Here is a 16396-nt window from a genome sequence, read left to right on the forward strand (position 1 = left end):
CTTTTTTTTTTTTTTTTGGCGTGGGAAAATATTCCTGTAGTTCCTGAACTATCAAGTTTTCCTTCCACAACAAACTTAGATTTTAGGTTAAATACTCCAAATCGAAGGGTTTGATAAATTCTTTAACAGAGCCTGAGAGAGTCTTGCCTCTTCTTTCCAGACTTGTCAGGAGGAATTCACAGTCACCGTGGACAGGACTACACAGGTACAGGGGTACTTCACTTGTATGTCTGTTTGGCCATTCCCTGCCTTGTGTCAGCAATAGTGCCAGCACAACGAGGCAGAGCTGCCGATGGATCCAGCTGGGAACTTTGCATTTTCCCACGTGTGAGCTACCTGCTCTGGCTCATGGTACCGCACTCGCACACAAGCACCAGCCTAGCACGAGGGAGATGGAAACAAGCCTGGGTGTTGGAAGTGTTTGTGAAGACCATGATTGTGATGTAAAGCCACCCCAGGAGCTGCTGTCCTCCTTTTCTCTTACAAAACAGGGCAAGAGGAGGCACTAGTCAGAAAAGGGTTTTCAACTTACCTTCACCGGTAAACCTGATGGAGAAAACAACCACAAGAACGAATGCTGATCTAGAGTACAAGGAACAACCTCACCCCTTGAACCCATTTTCCACGTAAAAGCAGACAAGAACAACAGCCAGTTCCTTCCTAGTCTTCTTCTGCTCTATGTCACCTTTCAGTAGGTCATTGCATGCTCTTTACTTGGCTTTTGTGCTTTGGCTACTTGGACTTTCCTATCTTGCTCTCATTCTTCTGTACTCCTTCACTCTACCAGAGGTTGCAGTTTTGGATGTTTTCATGTTGCTAAGCGATATTCTGCCTCTCTTCTCAGCAGCCTGGTTTTCTTACAAGTATTCAGTATTTGCAGTCCCTGCTTGCTTGCCCTAAATTCTGATGCATCCCTGTCTTTATCTCCCAGAGCTAAGCAACAACCTAACTTGCCAAATTCACTCATGTGAAAGCTTGTAGACACTAGTAAAACTATTCCTTGGGCAGTACTGTTTCAGAATTGGTTATATTTCACAGCATACTAATTGGCTGTGTTGTTACAAGAGACTTGCAACCTGCTTGTTGTCACTCCTCTGCCCTGAACCTTGGATGTCTGCGTGACTCGGGGCCAGCCTTGCTGCGGCAGCCACGGGTGTACCAAAGGCCCACTGGACAAAATGTACTCTGACAAATTACTCAATCAATCTAGCCATTATGCTCCACTGATTAAGGGTCTGGAAAAAATTAAATTATATATGGATTTTTCAGTTACCCATAATACAGAAAATGTTTGAAGAGGGAAGATGGAAAAACACAGTTTTGACCAGCCACTAAAACCAAGCTGTCCCCAGAAATCCCTTGCAAAAACTCCAGTTGCCCCTTGAAAAATTGTAATCAGAAATATTGATATTGGTGTGAATGTTTTTACATCTTGGTTCATAAGCTCTGGGATGGCCATTGTTTTCTATAAAAAATGAAGTAACTTTAAGTTAAGTAGACACACACTACTTGGATCTCTCATTTGAAGAAACGTTGATTGCTTTTTCCATAAGGAACCACTTCTGTACTTCATTTTTTATAGAAAACAATGACAATCCCAGAGTTTATAAACTTTAGTCCAGGGGAGGGAAGAGCAGAGGTGAGTACACACTCATGTCTGCAGTGCTACTTATCAGAGCAAAACTTGAAAACAAACATCCTGAGCTGCTGTTACACACTTTAGATGAACGTAACAGGAAATACACAGCAAACACAGAGAGAAGCTCATTACAAACTGATAAGGCTGTGCCCTTGGGATCACAATTTAACGCAACAGGTTGACTTCAGTGGAGTGAAACAGGAATATAAAAATTTTTCTCAAACACTACAGGGTAAATTCTTCTCCTAACTCTCTGAAGTGGTTAGTTTCTGGAGCCACGTAGTGGGTCCCTGAGCAACGATAAGCCTTTGAACAAATTAAAGCCTGTGGAAGTGCTGAGGCTTAGGCCATCCTGCTCCTTTTCTCAGCTCTGATAGATAAACTAGGGGTTGACTCTTTTGGCAAAATGGATCCATCAGCCGTACTTTCTCAGAAGGTTTGAGGTGGCCCAAACCAGCTCTTATAAATTGTTGTTTTTTTCATATGAATGAAAGAAGAAGCCAGCCCTTCAGAATGGTGTGCCTGTGACATTAAAACCATCTTCAAACACCTGCACAGCTCACCTGCTGGGGCATTTGTAGGTGCTGAGAAGACGGTCACTGCCATCACATCCAGTAGTACGACTGCTGTGTAGTCACTACTACTGCAAATGACAGTTTCAGGCCTATTACTCTCAGCGTTTTCAAGTGGGGCCAAAACCTGTGGAAAGTTTGCTATTAAACTTTTTAGGAACATCTAGTTCAAATGATACCAGAATTAATTACGGTATATGCATCTTGTCATTTTTATAATAATAATTAGAAAGTGTGCTTATTAGTGCAAAATAGCTATTTTTAATAAATCTCTATTTTTTTTTTCAAATGGAAAAATATATTAAGATAATTACTTAAGTAGAGTCTAAAAATAAATTTACAAACAAAGAAACAAACAACAACAAAAAACACAACACAACTTAAAATACCTTAAAATGCTTTAGATCCATTAAATACCTTAGCTGACCTTATAAAAAGGTATTATTTAAGAAAATAGGAAAATTACTCTTTTGTGTTGAGGTGAGCAAAGCAGTTTTAATAATAAAAATATTTTTGTCATATAAACATACAAGCACTTCAAACCTTAGAGCTTCAAAAGCGAAAAAGCTAAAATGAATGAGACAAATATTGTCCCCGTTTCAGTTAATGACAGTTTTGTCAGTTATTTCAGTCAGGCAAGGATTACGCTCAGAATTGTGAATCAAACCTATAATTTCCCTGCTGCACTGCTTCACTGGCAGATAGTTCAGTTACCTCATTCAGGCCTTTGTTCCTCTCATTAGTGCTCATTCAAGGACCCCAAGGAGTTCAACAGTGGAACCTGAATGACCGTGCAAAATCCATTTGTGCTTAAAATACCTGTGTAGGGATGTTATTCCTCTTGAACTCTTTCCTAGAGAACAAAACTGTGAAATTGGAGTCTTACAAGAAGATAAATGCGAAGTACGTGGAGGTGCAGAGCTTGTTGCAGTTGTGTAGCCGTGTCCAGTGCCATCTGACGTGCAGCTGAGATGCCCCAAGGGGACGGGTAGGTGAGATATGGGACCTACAGGAGGTTCACATCCTCCTGGATGGGTGGAGGGAGACCAGACAGGCACATCACACAGCACTTGGTGTTTTGCCTATCTGCCTGACTCAACCCCCTTCTGAATGGGTGATCTATTAGCTCTCCAAGCTATTGATTAGATCCCCATTGAATAGTGGGGCACAGGCAGGTTTAGGTGTCTGAACCTCCAGCTGAACCCCAAGCACTATGTTTCTATGCTCCTATACATCCAGCCAACTGTGGTCCTTACACGGAGCTCTCCACAAAACCCCGCTTTGCAGTGTTACTCTGCGCAGCTTTAAGATGAAGCTTTCTTGAGTGTTGTTGCTTTTAAACTTTCTGAAGCTATTTAAATTTGTGGGTTTTCTCCATGTGTTTATGATGAATCACACACAGAGAATGAAATAAAGGTGATGATACCACTCTGCCACACGCAAACCCAGCCACACACCGAACGCACAGGTGTTATATCACTAATAAATCTCTGCTCAATGACAGCAGATTCAGGCTCATCACCTTGCCTCAACCATCAGGAATGCAAACAGTAAACAACAACCAAGCCCATGCCAGCTATCAAACTGTAATCTCTCAGGGTCCAGGTGAATCGTACTGTTCTCTTCACACAGATGTGGTACAACAAACCCGCGGTGCATGGTAAGGGCTCCCAGGTGCAGGGTAAAACTGCTAATAAATCATCCGTGCACTGAAGCAGTTGTCAACGACAGGCTTAACTGAGGAGTGAGGCAATGCCCTATGGTGCTGTTTCCCTCTGCAGCACAGCATCTTCTAAAAACAACAGCTGAGCAATTCCAAAATTTCAGGGAATGTTCTCGGTGTGAATGGGTGGCATTCGCCCAATGTTAGGTGACATTGGGCGAAGAACGATTTTTTGCTGAAATAACCACTGAGTGTCTCATCAGTGCACTCAGGGCAACCTCACGATTATATCCGAGAGATTTTCTATAGGTATGCATGGATGAGCTCCTCCTCCATTTCCTGGGCTTCGGATCCTTTCTCACTGTTGGGCAATACTTGCACACATGAACATCAGCATGCATCTGTACAAACCTCTGTTTTTTTTTCTTTTCCTGAAAATAGAAAAAAAATCTTCTGTTAACAGGGACAAAACTGACTTTACTAACCTCCTCTCAAGGCCTTACTGATTTAATTTGAGCAGGACTCCTGATGTTTTTGCATGAGGATCTTCACTGCCAGAAATCACCAGAGCTTCATTTCCTTTCTCTCTGGCCTGTAGGTCTGGGTCTGATCAGACTCCACAGATGTGTTGTGTTTTTCTTCATGCACTAAGCTGGTATCCAAGAAGATCAGACTTAATTTATTTTAATCTGCAGTCCTTGATGCCCTCTAGAGTGAAGAGCTCCAGTCTGGTGAGTTCACCTCATGAACCAGGGGAGAAGACCAGCAGGAGACCCGAAGTGTGCTGGAGAAGACAGATAAATAAAGCTCATCTTATGTTGAGAGAACTTCTCTTTCTGTACATCGGCAACCCAAACATCTTCCCCTTTGAAAGTATCAACAGTAAATTCAGGTAATTCTTAGGAGAAGGCGATTTTCAAAGCTGTTGATCTTTTATGTAATATTTATGCCATATTCATTCATGACTAGAAGTTTCACTTGATAAAAGCTGGAGAGTGAGTAGCCTTTAAGGCCCAACAGGACCATTGTGCTAACAAAACCCACAAAATTTCCACATATAGTTTCTATAACTGGCTTGAAATGAACTGGCTTGCTGAACTAGTGCCCATTTGCTGGTAAAAAATGTAGTTTTAAACAGCCAAATAACACTTCAGTAAATCCCAACTCTACTGAAATTACTTCAGTGCCTTCCGCTCTGTTTAAAAATAAAAGCATGCCTCATCTGCTCTAAGTTAGCATACATTTTTAGCCATTTGTGACCAGCTGTATTCTAGTAAACCAACTTTTTCCCATGTTGATAACAGGTATGATTAGCCTGATAAAATGCAGATTCTTATACAATGTGCAGATCCTCCAATTAGTGATTTCGAAGGAGTCATAATGTTCTAGGCAGATATCATTCAAAATATCTTACACTGAAATCTGATAACCGCTTTAATAATAATAATAATAATAATAATAATAATAATAATAATAATAATAATAATAGACATTTCAGCTCATCATTCAGCCATTCAGGAAAATAATAATAATAATAATAATAAAGTTGTATATAATTGTTTTCAAACTTAGGATAATTTATAACACTAATAAAAAGTTACTTATATTGAAATGGATTTTCAAAACCTGACCAATACACCATGATGCAGCTCTTGAAATAAGGACAATAAAACGGAATTATTATTTGCAACCAGATCTTCGCTGAACGTGTCAGTGCTGCCTAGGAAATGATAGCTTGAAAGTAATTCAGCTGAGGACAGGGCACAACTTTCTGGCTGATGAGAAGCTCTTGCATAGTCTTATCTTTGGTAAGTTGTAATTACAAACTGCTGTTTAAAAAGAAAATAAAAATAAGGCATGAAGTCAGAGTAGGAAAGCCTGTCTTTCACCTGCAAACAGTTCCTAGAGAAAGGTAAATTTTTGAGATTTTTATAATGATGTATTGCTTTATGTGGATCCAAAGGTCAAAGAGTTACTTAAGAAGATAAAGAAAAAAATTCTGGCAGCTAAAAACCGTTATGGACTTAGGTACTAGTAAAGGGAAAGTGATGGCTGGAAATTGTCTAATAAAGAACGTGGAAAATCTTGGAAGAGTGGGATACACCTGTGAAATATGACATTTCAATGTGCATGGCCTCAATTACAGGACAGGTGAGTTAAACTTCTCTTGCAGGCCTTTTCTTTGTGCTTCAGGTCTTTGGACAGAGCCAGACCTGAGAACTCTCAATATAAATTACCAGCAATGGAGAAAACAGGTGAAGTCAAATTTTAAGCACATCCAGGGAGCTCTGGTGCCTCTGGAGCAGGGCAGACAGAGAGACCAAGATGCGGCAGCTTCTGCAGGGAGTGGTGTTCCCCAGCTCCACGTGCCCATGCTTAGCTCAGGACCAGGTGGCCAAGGGGGACATGCTGCCCTGTGGGTGACAGCAGCCCCCTCTCCTGAGCACAGGTCACCTGCTGCTCCACACAGGAAATTACTTCTTGTCCCTGTGCAGAGACAGGAAAGCTCCGTCAGTAATTCTCCCGTGTGTTTTGAGAATTTTTGATAGATCATTTATTTATTTACTGGTTTATTTTACTTTTATATGCTGTATTTACTTGGGCAGCAATCCAACTCTAGAATATTTCCTCTTTATGGGTTTGAGAAATAAGGTACAGAGCCAGAAATCCAAATTTCCAGAGATGTTCCAATTTGTAAACCACTCTGAGTTCAATTTAATTTAAGCCCAAATACTCAAATGTATTTAAATGTCGCTTGCATTTATACACAAAGTATGGCAGAGCAGAGAACCAGGAAACTAATAATTTAATCAACTTCCTCAAACAAATAAGAATGCAATTAATTATTTAATATTATTAACAGGCCCAAATCAGTTATGCTCACACAGCTCCGAGACGCTGCACTGCCACTAGCCAGTAGCTGACTACTCCGAACCAGATTCTTCCTCCCAAGTCCAGCTGACTTCCCAGAGCAGTTTGTTTGCCCATGGGTGCTATAAGCAGTAGCGAATTCAAGCTGAGACAAGTGAGTCTGTCTGGTCCTTCTGCTAGATTAAAACACCCCTGAATCATCGCCGTTTACAGACTGGCAAAGGAAGATCAGTGCTCAGTTACGTGAGTTCAGCAGATGAGTCAATGCTTTAAGATACCTGTAGATGGACCTAGGAGAGGCAACAGATCTTAGCTGAAGAAGAAAACCTCCTTCATGGGAAAAGGGCTCAGTCATTCAATGGAAAGGGAAAATACTGCCCTTACAGGTCTGCATTTCTGCACCCCCTGTAAGTGACAGAAACTCAGTTCTGCCAAACGAATTGAACACGGAGAGGCAGAGCCTCCAGCCCTGTGCCACCTCTGGTAGAAAAGCACGTAGCTGTATTGTTGTCATCCAGAGAAGGATCCGGAGGAGGAAACGAATAATCTGCTGAGACGGGAATGGATAACGGAGATGCATTTTGGAGCTGATGTAAATCCTGTTGGGTGACGTTCTGGTGAGTCACTGCAGTGGGTGGAAGTGATTCCACATAATAGCGGTATCATCTGCCTTCTCCCATTGCACTGACACACGCCGCACACACAGGCACTGTGCAGCAACCAGTGACTCAGACGCTGTGTACCAACCTGAAATGGCTGAGACCTCACAATATTTACAGTTGCATTTCACACTTTTGTGTAAAAAGCGGTGTGCAGTGGGCACGGCTGGCCTGGACTGTTCTTCCTTTCTCCCCTTGGGACTGACTGCATCATACCTAGGAGTGAAAACTTCCAGGGAGTCTCAGGGAGAAGCTGCTGTAGGCCAAAGAGAGTTTAGGCAGAGTAAAAGAGGAAATGAGCAACTAAACAGGCCCTTTCCTAATTAGAGTTTTAAAAGAATGAGATTAAATGCAGGGTAATTGTACTCAGGTAGGTTTTCATTTCCATTTAAAAATATCTCAGCAGAAGCACTGGAGCTAAAAGGAAGACATACAACAGGAGACGATTTAGTTAAGTTGTGCTAAAGCTTAGCAATAGTCAAAAGTGCTTATTGAACGGGGATAATCTCTCTTGTTGTTTCAAAACATTTTGATTATTAATTTAAGAAACAGGATTTAAAAATTCAGCATGATTTCTTTTAATTGAACTCTTACCTAGTACACTGATAACATGAGCATAGTTAAGCCCTGCCGGTTTTCCTCTCTTTATTTTCCATCCTCTGGGCACAGCAGAGAATGGAAACAAAGTAGAAGAATAGAGAGGAAAATATTTGGTTGGGTTTACAGCTGATAGAATGGCCCCTACGTGTGTAGAATTAGCAATTCCCCTGTGGTGGTTTTACCCAGCTGGGCAGCTGAGCTCCACCACAACTGGTGGAGCTTCCCCAGCCCCCTGCTCCTGCGTGGGCTCCTCTCCACGGGCTGCAGCTCCAGCCTGGGCCTGCTCCTGCGGGGCTCTCCATGGGCCGCAGCCTCCTCCAGGCCACATCCCCCTGCTCCACCGGGGGCTCCTCCACCCATGGGGGGGCTGCAGCGTGGAGATCTGCTCCATGTGGGACCCAGGGGCTGCAGGGGGACAGCCTGCTCCACCAGGGCCTCTCCACAGGCCACAGGGGAACTGCTGCTGCCTGCCTGGAGCACCTCCTGCCCTCCTGCTGCACCCACCTGGGGGCTGCAGGGCTGCTTCACACTCCACTCTCTCCCAGCTTCTGTTGAGCAGCAGATTTTTTCTCCCTTTCTTAAATCTGCTCTCACAGGAGCATAAACATCACTTATTGTCTTGGCTCTGGCCAGCAGCAGGTCCCTTTGGAGCCAGCTGAAACTGACCCTTATCTAAAAAGGGGCAGCTGCTGGATTCTTCTCACAGAGGCCACCACTGCAGCTCCCTGCTACCAAAATCTTGCCACATAAACCCAAATACATTCCCCCACTTATATAGCTCTCCTAGTGTAGCACACAGCCAGTGGAGTGTATGCCTACCTCCTTATTAATTACGATTAGATTTTACTGTGCTGTTGCTTTAGGCTGTTATAGCATCTAGCCTATAAAAAAAAAAAAAAACAAATGAATTACCTATAAGCAATATAAACATAGCAGTACATGCTTAATCTTATAGCATATTCAGGTAGGAGAATGCATGTGAAGGAAAAAGTTTAAGCTATATTAATTAAGAATTAGGTATTAAGGCCATAAAACTCCAGATTCACTCTGACTAGAATGCCTTTAGTGATAAATTCCCAGCCAGGATGCTATTCAGTTCCATGAAATACTGACTTCATAACCATGTTTGAAGATTTACTTCTTAATTAGGGACAAAGGGTAGCCTTGGAACAGAGCACAGAGTAAACGGATTTTATGGGGAGGAGCTGTGCAAGGACTTGGCTAGGGGGAATAAATCCACCACCATGCAGTGCTGCCTGTGGTCTGACGTCTCCAGTGTCACCATGGCTGGTACCAAGGTATCTGCAGGTGCCAGTGGCTGGTTTATGCCCTGCTAGTGACAAATTCAATGTCCCTCTCCTCTGTGACTGCCACCACAAATGCCCTGTGTGAGCAATTTGAAGCCCCCCTCTGCATTATCATGGCTGCACCTGTGGAGACTTGATCTACTGCACTCAGGCTCTTTGGATGATTGATGTTTAAACAACCTCACATGAAGCATGGTGTACAGCTGACAAATTCAGCCCCAGAAAATAATTTCATGTCATTGTCTTCAGTTTATTTTGACAGGTCTGGGACACCCAAAGAGGCCAGAGGAAGATTATCTACCACCTTCAAAAGGGAGATCTCAGATTGCCTGCTGCTACATGGCATTATCTTGCAGGATTTGCATCTGCTGTTGGTTCTGATGCCCTTCAAACACTGCACTGAAGGGAATGGCTCTGCAAACAACCAGCAGCTCTCAGAGTTACAAAGTAATATATCCTAACATGCAGGAAAGTGTTGAACATATCTTCCCCAATGGCAAATACGTCTAGCATATAGGGAGTGCTCTCTCTACATAGAATCATAGAATCGTTTAGTTTGAAAAAGACCCTTAATATTATCAAGTCCAACCATTGCCTAACACTTCCAAGTTCATCACTAAACCATGTCCCTAAGTGCCACATCCACACATCTTGTAAATACCCCAAGGGATGGTGACTCAACCACATTCCTCAGCAGCCCATTCCAATGCCTAACCACCCTTTCCATGAAGAAATGAATCCTGATATCTAATCTAAGCTTCCCCTGGTGCAACTTGAGGCCGTTTCTTTGTGTCCTTGATATCTAGCACCCCTCTTTCAGAAAACCCTGTTTCCATTGTAATCCAACTGTACAACTTGCTGTGCTAAGTTTTTTCAATCCACTTGCTGTGCTTGAATGCTATCGGACCAAGCTCATGCAGCACCAGGTGATGCCACCTTCCAAATGCAGACAAAGGTACAAAACCTTATTTCCTAAATCAAGGAAACTTTAAAATATTTAAATTCCCGACTTTTCAGAAGACAGATGGAGGCAAAAGTAAAATCTCATCTTTCCACATACCAGTGTTGAAGCTTGCACGCAGCACACTGGAAAAGCGAAGTGGATGATCAGGCAAGTCTGGCCCAACGTTTGCATTCATGAAAAGTCAGTAACACAGCAGGCAGGATGCTTGGACGCCTGCTGGGTAGCAGCTCTACATGTCCTGCTGGGAAAGCCAATACACTCATACGGTGCTTGGCCTCCTGCTTGGGTGCTGTGGCCAGTGGGAAAGGCAAACTGTGGCAGGCAGTGCCAGGAGATCCCAGCAGCGAGAAGTGCAGGGCAGGGGCAAAGCTCTGTGGGTTTCCCTCATGGGAAGTTCATGTGACTGAAATTTCCACGACAGTTCACCAACTCGGGAAATTTCAGTGCTACTTGGGCACAGTTATCCACAATGAGGAAGCTGGAAAACTAGTCTTTGGGGGGTTTTAATCCAATTTGACATTAAATTGGCAGGCTCAGATGTGGGAATTCGAAGACTCTTGCTATCTGGGTATTGGGATTTGAGTTTCTATTTCAGAGTCATCTTTAAAAATGAAAAGAAGTGGAAGGGCGGGATAATTAGCCTTTTCCTGGTTATGAGCTGTTTGGAGACATCTCTCCGAACCTTCAGTTGTAGCTAATATTGAATATCACATTTTCAGTAAGCTGTGAATAATAAATTGAAAACCTCTTTGAATGGCCACATAAGATAAATGAATGCTATTTTTTCCTTGCTGGAAGATGCACATAATGAATGCACAGTAATGTGGAAATCATATAGCATACATTTGAAAATTGTTTTAGAGAAATATTTGAGTAATCGAGCCAAGAAAATTGCATTTTACAAGTACTCATAAAAGTAAAGATGAATGCTTGGTCATTTCCTTGAGGTAAATACCTGTCTGTCAAGAGGAAAGCTGACTCATACGTATGGTGTGAAAACTTCGGAGGCAATCTTGCTTCCAGGCATATTGCAAGCTTAGAGTGATGATGTCCAATGATGTAACACAGCTAATAAAATGTATTTCTCCTCAGATACACAGAATACCTGACTAAAAAGAACAACTTTTAAAATATAGTGTCCAGTTTCACTTACACAAAATAGTACACATATCTTGAAAATATTTAATGTAGGTGCAGAACGTTTGTAACTCTGAACAAAGTTGAATTCTTGCATCTGTATGCTTATAGACTGCCTTGAGTGAAATCAAAAATATGACTTAAATATTTTCAGAAGTAAATGTGGGAAGAAATATGGTTACTTCTTCATGTAATTCTTTCTGTTCCTTCCTCCATCTCTCTACAGATAAAACAAAAACAACAAACTATAAAAACCCTTCATTTTTTCTAATGGTAGACACCCACCTCACTGGACTCTTCTGTAGGATGGAAAAGCAGCTCATGTTAACTCATACGCTTTGACAGGGCAATTGGTTTCCTTTAGAAATGTAGGAAACCTAGACATTCATATATTCAGATATGATCAGAGTTCAGGTTGTTTAGTTCCAGAATCACAGCACTGTTGTGTGACATCTCAGTCACTCAAAGACGGGCCTAGAATTGCACTCACACAAAAAAAAGGAAAATCCAACTGATCTTCCTGCAGATGGCACACTGAGCACCTCCATAGTTTCTTACGTGCTCCCCGCATCTGTGGGATGTTTGTTCATCCATTGATGGATGAACATTCAAATGGATTGAACATCCATTTGTTCAGTAGTTGATGAAGAGTGATATAGTAATGAAACCCATAAGAGCTGCACAAATAACATCAGAATAAGAGGTGACATCTAATTTTACAAGTGAAGCTAATATCTGGCATACACTGGCATTGGTTGGACCTGTGATTTTACACCGCCTTCATCTTCCTCTCCTTGCTATTTTGTCCCTTTGAGAAGGACAAACCTCCATGTCTATTTTGTTCCTCTACAGTGCAGGAGGCTACTTTTGTTATTAACAGGCTGGTCCATCCACTGGGAATGTACCAGTGCTCAGGATGCTCCATGCACAATGAACTGTGAGACAAACTGAAGATGTCCTTGCATCCTACCACAAGTCTGCATAGATTTTTTGAGGATAAATATAAAATCAAATTATTTTAAATCTGCTTTGAGGAACCATTTTGAAGAAAGGAGACCCTTCTCTTGTTCATTGCCTGCCCTTTCTGCCCCTTTACTTCCTATGCTGGTTTTTGAATTTGGGAACAGCCATAGAAAACAGAACATACAGAGCAGGCATTGCTGGCAGCTATTAGGAAAAGCGTTGCTGCTTGTTGTACAGCAGGCAGCACAAAACCAGAACTGCTAAAATACAGTACAAGCTCCCCTAATAGGATTTATGTGAGACCATACTTGTGCTAATGATTAATAGACAGAGATCACATTTTACTTCCTTAATAAGCTCCCAGCATGATGGTAGCAGCATGACAAATTAAATGAGACAAAAAAAATTGCATTCTCAATCTCAGTCCTGCCAGGCTGGAACACTTCAGGTGCTGAAATGTGGAAAGAAAAAAAAAAAGAAATGAAGAAAGGAAGGAAAAGAAGGAAGGAAGGAAGGAAGGAAGGAAGGAAGGAAGGAAGGAAGGAAGGAAGGAAGGAAGGAAGGAAGGAAGGAAGGAAGGAAGGAAGGAAGGAAGGAAGGAAGGAAGGAAGGGAGGGAGGGAGGGAGGGAGGGAGGGAGGAAGGGAGGGAGGGAGGGAGGGAGGGAGGAAGACAAGTCATAAAGTTTCTCCCACTGTGATTTCTGCAGATATTGGTCCTTCACTTACCTGTGACCATCCCTCCACAGGTGGGCTCAGCCTAAGATTAGCTTGACTGTTTTTTTTTTTTGTTTGTTTGTTTTGTGTGTGTGTTTTTTGTTTTGTTTTGTTTTGTTTTCATTTCTGAGGGCAGATTTCTCTTCCACTGTCTTCCCTAACACAATTCTCAGTGCAAGGAAAAATTAATATTTTCAAATGAATGTTCTTGTTATATTGCTGTATTAAAACCACCACTACCTTCTTCATGTCAGCCAACATGCAAGCAAAAATGTATTTAATTGTCATAGCTTGCTGCACTGTACAGCTACCGGCTCATTCATACAAAGGATGCATGTCCTGGGGTCTGCTCTTAGCTCAGGAGAAGATCAGAAGTGTGTGGTTACAGGGAAATGCGGCACTGTGCCTGGCACACTCACCAGTGAGAAGTAATTTTCTTAATTAATCAGAATGGATTTTATACAGAGGTGCCTCCAATTGATTGGATTTGACTCTATTAACAAAGGAATACCAAGCCGTGTTTTTCTCGTAGTCTCTTTAATTAATTCAAAACACACCAAAGAAGAGCATTTCTTTTAGCTGTGGAAAGAAAATACAATTTTAAATGGCGTTTCTCAGTTCCACTGGGAATTGATGAAAATAAAATCAAACAGTTTACTTACTGCAGCTAAAAAATGTATTCTGTTTGTGCTAGTTATTTACACATTTTTGTTTTGAAGGATGCTTTAATTAATCTAAGCCTTGTCAAACCTTAATATTTGACAGTGAAAATTATCCAGTCTTGTTATCATCCAAGCAATTTAATAAACCACTCAGCAATTACACCAGCCATGTAAATGTGAACGTAGAGGTATTTGCGCTATTACTTTTCTGCAGTAATTTGCTCAGTGCTCCACCAAGAACAGAAATGGGAAGGCTGATGCAGAGTGCTCCAGTGAAATGGCACCTTTATAGGGCTCCATGAACAGTCCTGTGGTTCAGCACAATGGTTTAAGAGCCTGCTTTACATTTACAGACTAATTCTTCTCTATTGGTGATAGGAAAGAGAGAGAGAGAGAGAAGCCCTGCATTGTTCTCTTGCCGGTGGCTTTTCAAGACTTTGAAGATTGTGTTAGAGAAAAATATGTCAGAAGACGTAGTTTCTGCGAGTACAGGTAGAACCTGTCTGCCTGGACTTCAGCAAGGCTTTTGACACTGCCTTCCATGATATAAGCTCAGGAAGTGGGGGCTGGATGAGTAGACAGTGGGGTGGATTGAGAACCGGCTGGCAGAGCTCAGAGGGTTGCCATCAGCAGCACAAAGTCCAGTTGTAGCTGCAGTGTCCCCCAGGGGCCAGTGCCAGGTCCAGTTTTTTGTTTCATTTATTTGCCAGTGGCCTGGATGAAGGGTTGAGGTGCCTCCTCAGCAAGTTTGCTGATGATACAAAGCTGGGAAGAGTGGCTGATATCTCAGAGGGCTGAACTGCCCTTCAGAAAGCTCTTGACAGGCTGGAGGGCTGGACTGAGAGGAACTTCATGAAGTTCAGCAAAACCAAGTGCAGGGCCCATAACCTGGGGAGGAATAACCCCAAGCACCTCCACAGGCTGGGGGGGGTGACCTGCTGGAGTGCAGCTCTGCAGAGAGGGATCCGGGGGTCCTGGTGGGCAGAAGGTTGATCATGTGCCAGCGATGTGTCCTTGTGGCCAATAAGACCAATGGGACTCTGGGCTGATTTCAGATGAGTGTGGCCAGCAGGCTGAGGGAGGTGATCCTGCCCCCTCAGTCCTGATGAGGCCTCACCTGGGGGTCCCCAGTACAAGAGAGACCTGGAGCTCAGTGAAGGGATGCTAAAATGATGGAGGGCCTAGAGCCCCCCTCCTGTGAGGAGAGGCTGAGAGAGCTGGGACTGCTCAGCCTGGAGAAGAGGAGGCCCAGGGGATCTCATCACTGTCTGTACATCCCTGAGGGGAGGGAGCAGGGAGGACAGAGCCAGGCTGTGTGCAGTGGTGCCCAGTGCCAGGACAGGAGGCAACGGGCATAAACAGAAGCACAGCAAGTGCCATGTGAAATGAGGAACAATTTTACTGTGCAGGTGACAGAGTACTGGCACAGGTTGTCCAGAGAGGTTGTAGATTCTTCTCCTTGGAGATATTTAAAAGCTATCTGGACACAATCCTGTGCAATCCTGTGCTGGGGCACCCTGCTTGAGCAGGGGGTTGAACCAGATGATTTCTAGAGGTCCCTTCCAACCTCAACCGTTCTGTAATTCTGTCTCTGTGAACTTAAATCTAACCGAAATGAAGGCACACAAGCAATAAGACAGCGTGCTACAAGAGTCTTTTCCAATTTTTAAGTTAAGCCAAAACAAAATAAAAAGCCTCCCCAGAGGTTCTGCTGCAGCATGTCTGTTGTTTAGTGCTGTCTGTCTGGGAAGTCGCTTCATGTAATTATGGTGTGAGACACTGATTGCATTGCTTGAGCTTTCTTTGGAGGCTCAGGCATGCCTTGCAGTTTTCCCTAGGACAGGCCCTTAGGGCACACAAAAGCCATCCAGTGTGTTGTGTGTTAGGTCCGTTCATTTGCTTCCAAATGCCACAATATTCCATTGCCCCAGAGATTATCTGGTGGCGAGGCAGTCTGATGAACAAAAATCCTCTGTTGGAGACCCCTTTAAAAAAAAAAAGGTCTCATTAATCCACCAAAGCATGATCCCAGTGATGACAAAATGGCCGCCAGCTCGCTGCCCCACTGGTGCTAGGGCCTCGGTAATACAAGTATGTGGGCTACAAATGTCAGCAGCACGCTGTGAGGGATCTCAGCAGACCTCAGCAGGGAAGTACGATCGTCGTGAGTCAGTATTTGGCTGAGAAGCTGCTTAGAAACATCTAAACAGGCGTCTGCTTCCAGAAGTGCGATGGGTGGTGATTCAGCAACACGGAGAGACAGCTCTGCCCCAAATCCCTTCCCAAGCAGAAGGGGGTACCTGCTGGATGGGATGCAAGGGTCGGGTCTGCCGGAGCCCTCTGGTGGTCTTACAGGGAACAAGAGCTTTTAGCTTCAGAGAGCTCATCCTTCTGCTTCCAGCCGTTGGGCATCCCAAGTTTCTCCAGCACTTCTTTTTGATCTAACACCTGCGCTGTGTGCCCATGGGAAGCCCAGCACTCAACTTCTGTGCCACTCTGGAGCTTTTTTTTGGGTGAAATGGTCATGCCACTGCTCCTCTACAAAGTGATTACATGAGAAAAACGCTTATTTGGAGTAAAGTTGCCCTCTCAAGTTATGATCCTACAGAGCCTGATGTTAATGGGGTTTGCTCCTTCCCTGCTG

Source organism: Netta rufina (genome assembly GCF_964035555.1).
Source record: "Netta rufina genome assembly, chromosome: 2".
In the NCBI taxonomy this organism is placed as follows: domain Eukaryota; kingdom Metazoa; phylum Chordata; class Aves; order Anseriformes; family Anatidae; genus Netta; species Netta rufina.